The sequence below is a fragment of the Diorhabda sublineata genome, chromosome Y (genome assembly GCF_026230105.1).
Source record: "Diorhabda sublineata isolate icDioSubl1.1 chromosome Y, icDioSubl1.1, whole genome shotgun sequence".
Classification (NCBI taxonomy): Eukaryota; Metazoa; Arthropoda; class Insecta; order Coleoptera; family Chrysomelidae; genus Diorhabda; species Diorhabda sublineata.
Genome location: NC_079486.1, coordinates 7,019,920 through 7,025,237, shown reverse-complemented (window position 1 = coordinate 7,025,237; position 5,318 = coordinate 7,019,920).

The window sequence follows — 5,318 nt, the reverse complement described above, 5'->3', positions numbered from 1 at the left end:
ATTTTCTTTTAACTGCCTGAATACTTGAATCAATTACAAAATCGACCAAAGTGGCTTAAGTCTTTCCCTAATCTGAAAGTTGATTCTTTAGTTCTTCTTAAAGAGGATTTGCTACCCCCTCTACAGTAGTCTACAGGAAGAATCATCGAAACGATGCCGGGGCCTGATGGGAATGTGAGGGTAGTAAAAGTTAAAACAGCAACTGGTATATACACCAGAGCCATCTCTAAAATAGTCCCTTTACCGAGTCTGATGAGTCACTTCTCGGTGAAAAGGGACTGATATTCAACATAGGCTTGTAAGTTATATGAACCACCTTGTTGTTTACATTTTTTTAGTAGTTACAATGGTTACTAGAATGTAGTTTCCAATAGGAATCGTTAATTTTTCTTAATATCATAAAATGCATTGATTTCCCTTTCTCGATTTTTAATTTTTACCGTGCGATATTGACATGCTTACAAACATTTTAATGCTATTTCAGTCCCATTTATCGAGCATTTTGAAACTTTTCAAGTTTCAAGGGGCCCAATATGTTCGAGAATTATATTCTCAAACCAATGAAAGATCATCAACCAATCGATGATCTTTCAAAAATGATTAATAAATTTACGACTGATCTCAAAAAAAATGGGAGTGAGTTGTCAGTGCATTTAAAAATAAAAAGTCAAATTAATTTCTCTTGATGAATTAACATAGTTCTTTCATTCAATTTACGTTTCAAGTGTTATTTACTGTATTCGGGCGCAGGACAAGTTTTGTGTTTAACATTTTGTGTAGTGTAGTCATATTTTATTATAACTTTTTATCCTGAAAGTGTCTCAATTTATATCGACAGAAGTCAATAAGGCACCAACTACTGTAGCTTTACGACCTGAAGTAGTTGCTAAATAAAAGATTATTCATAGTGGCGTATGTCTTTCAGCCTTATACTAAAATACCGTTTTGTGCTACCAAAAATCAGCAACTGCTACAGTCTAAGTGCTGTACAGTTAACAAGTACGTGCAGCGTTCCTCACGCTTAGATATAAATAGGCGTGTGGGTAAAGTGGTTGAAGAACACGGTCATTTTCCAACCACATGTTCATTATTATAGTAAACGAATCAGTAATTATGACAGGTGTCAAAACAGATCTGTCAATTTTGATAAATAAACTGTCAATTATTGTTGTAGAACGAGATATTAGAATGTGGGTTTTTTTACGTAAAAAGCAAATACAAATTTCGATTAAATTTTGAGTTTATGTGAAAAAAATTTTGAAATAAAAGTTATAGAACATTTAATTTTTTACAACTTTGTCATTTAACTTTTTTCTATAAGACTTCTATAAGACTGCCAGAAATCGAGATAAACCGTTTTTCATCGAACTATTATTTTTTTTGTTCCAAAAATTATCAACCAAGATTTATGTGTTGATGAATTGTGAACTTTTAATACGAGGTCGGTTCGAATATAAGGTAATAACCTTCAATGGTTACATATTTTTGGGATTTCTTCAGAAGGTTTTTGATCCTTGGACAATTCGGACAAACTCCTCCATCAAGATTTAACTTCTTCACGAGCTCTTAAGAGTAGATTCGGAGAGACGTTTGGAGTTTATTCAAATCTTCATGAGGAATTATGATGAAAATCGAATATGGAATTATCTTAAATTGTTTTTGATGTCATTATTCAGACAAGAATCCTGAGAAAACAATCGTAGATGAACTTGAGTTTTTTAGTTGGAATTCAACTAGTTTTGTTGGTTTTTATTGGAAACTTTTTGGTGTGAAAACTTTCTAATTCTTGTGGTTAAGAGACGCCGCGTTTGGGGTAAAACTTAGGTAAATAGTCAGACCGAAAATTACGAAGTTTAAAGAACGAAGTATGTTTTCACGGCAATTACAATTGTCTACAACTTCATATCATACTCTAATATGTTCATTATGTAGTTATATCTTTTCACTTTTTACTGTTCTGTAAAGGAAAAAAAATCCTATTCTGTAGGATTAATTTATAGAAGTTTTTATGTAATTTCAATATCAAAAAAATACGTTTGTTTAGACCGTTCCATATATGTATGCAAATCAAATTAGTTTTTCACATAAAAACACAGTCAACCACTTTATTTTCATTTTTCTTTAATATCGTAAAAATTTATTTCAATTTTTTTTTTTGAAAATATTACTTCTTGATACGATATTTCGAATATTTAACGCAGGCGTTTAAGAGTTATTTTTTATTGTAGGCATGCACGTTTTCCTTATTGTAGTAGGAGTTCGCCTCTCTCTTCTATTCGAATCGTTGAACCGTTAACATCGAATACAGGGTTGTCAGATTGAACACATTGTAATATTAATTTCGAATTGTTTCTTTTTTAAGTAATAAAGTGAGTTTTCACTCGTGGTACTTTTGCTCAACCCTAATCAAGACATTACACCATGTGCGTTTTTTCCAAAAATAAATACAATAAACGGCTATAAAAACTTGTTGTTTGGATTGTCTACCTCAAGTTGTTTGAACTTTAATTAACTTGCTTCACGATGAAGAATATTATTAAGGAGCTTTTATATTTTTTCTGGGAATTGTGATCAAATAACTTATAATCGTGCGAAAAAGAATTAATAAAATACAAACTGAGTTGAGTTGAATTTATAAAACTGTTCGTGCAATAACGAAAATCTCAAAAGATAATTAACGCTTCCCCGCGAACTGAATAGTAAACAACTTGTCCAGGTAAACATGGAAATATTTAATTTTCAGAATCAGTTGATTATTCAAAAGTATGAATAAACAACAACAGTATACAAAAAATAAATTCCTTGGAGTTACTAAATCGAATAAAGTTACAATTGATTTTTTAAAAATTAGTTAGAAAAAACTTTGTAAGTAAATAAATGAAGTTTCCGTGTTGATATATCATTGGAATGAATTTTACATTTAACGAATAGCACTTGTCAAATCGTTAAGCAAAAAAGCGGGCATTTCAAATCGCTAAAGCTTCGTAACAGAAATTTAACATTTCATAATAACTCTTGCGAATATTTTGTTCATCCCCAAAGAATATCGAGTTTGTGTGTAGTTTTGCCCGTTTCTCCAAGGATAAATTCGAAAGAGAATTTTCTCCTGTTTCAATACGAAATTACTTGGAATGCAAATACAGTTTTATTATAAAATTTCGTTTCTATATACGTGTATTATAACAAATTTTAATCTCAAGACTTCCTCGAGGAGCTCCATATTCAAAGCATCTTATTGTTTCCCATATGGGATTTTACGAAGGGTCCAGTATAAGCCCAGACTTGGACCAAGTGTCCTAAACTTGGTGGGACTGTGATTCAAACCTGATTCGGCTAGCGTATAACTATCATTTATGTATCCCAATAAAGTTGGGCTAAATTATAACTATTATTTATGTATCCCAATGAAGTTGGGCTAAAGTATAACTATCATTTATGTATCCCAATAAAGTTGTGCTGAAGTATAACTATCATTTATGTATCCCAATAAAGTTGGGCTAAAGTATAACTATCATTTACGTATCCCAATAAAGTTGGGCTGAAGTATAACTATCATTTATTTATCCCAATAGAGTTGTGCTAAAATATAACTATCATTTATGTATCCCAATAAATTTGGGCTAAAGTATAACTATCATTTATGTATCCCAATGAAGTTGGGCTAAAGTATAACTATCATTTATGTATCCCAATAAAGTTACTCTAACGTTTTTAATAAAGTTTGTTTTGAGAGTTATTCACTACGCATAACATATTGTGGGGTTTTATTCTAATATGATTGGAGGATTTTATTGGGGAGTATGGGAGACCCAAAATGTTTTATTTTCATTGGTTGTTGTTGATTTATCTATGTCAAACGATTTGACCACACTTTCGTCCTTTTTTGTATTTCGTTTAACTTATTTTATTTCTTATTTATTTAATTAATGAGTCTTTCTCGCGCATTTTCAGTTTGGGGTATAACGAAATGGGTCATGTGGATATTTTTTTCATTGCAATTTCAAATTAAACACTGTCTCAGTTCTACCATAAGATAACTTAGTTTAGTAGTTATTTCCGACTCTTATTAAGGGGACCATCGTCATTGGAAAACCGTAAATTAGCCGCATTACAACGAGGTCCCGTATCAACTTCCAAACCATTCCCGTTTTATCGTCAGATATATGGAATATACGTCAGAAAATAACTTTTTTTTATCTCTTTCAATCTGGACTCGCAGAATATGTTACCAATAGAACGATTGTCGATGTGATTTGGAAAATAAATATATTTTATGAGAGGAATTTACATAAAACGACGATTGTTATAATGATAATTCACTGAAATGTTTGACTTCAGTTTTTGTAGACGACAACATGGTTATATATACGCGAATCCTTCAGTGTATTTGTGAATGTTGTCGATTTAGCTGAGTAAGCTGTACAAAGTAATTTTAAGATCAAAAATCGATAGTGTTCTATGAGGTCCAAATTCGATCAACTTTATCCAACAAAATCTGACCTAGAGCAGTTTCTCCAAGACTTATTCGACAGGTAGAGACTAGGGGATTACTATTAATGGAGAAGTGCAATTCCGAGGAATCAGCTACCAAGGCACGTCTTTTCCGAACAGAACTTCAAGATCAAAAAGGGTTCATCTTTTTCTTCTCGCATTTTACATAAGTAAACAGTTTTATTTAGAACATGGTTCTGTTTTGTAGTGAAAACTTTCTTTCGTTCGTTTAAAACCAATTGGTGAGTCGAAAAATAGACATTTGTCTTAAGAAACTTTTTGTTCCAATTAGAAATAAAAATTTGTTCGTACAAACTTCAATTTTCCAAAAATAAGATGAGATTCGTCTTTAGAAACTTTGTTTTTCAAAAAGCAAACCAAAATTCGACTTCGGGAATTGCCAGTTCGATAAAAAACAAAATTCGTCTTTAGAAACTTTGTTTTTCGAAAACAAAAAAATATTGTCATAGGAGACTTCCTTTGCAATTAGAAACCAAATTTTATTTGTACAAATTTTATTTTTCCAAACAAACCAAAATTGGTCTTCAGAAACTTTGTTTTTCAAAAATAAACCATTGGTTTTCAGAACTGTCGTATTCGAAAAAACAAACGAAATTTGTTTATAGAAACCGTTTTTCCCAAAAATAAATTGTCAATTATCATAAAAAAATATTGGTGGATTTCTAGGAACCAGAAATACATAACCTATAAGGAAAATAAGAACCGAGATTATTTTATATATCAAACAATACATGTGAACGTCCATTTTCAAAATGGAATAATTTCGACTATCAAATCAACAATAATTTTATCAACGATCTAATTTA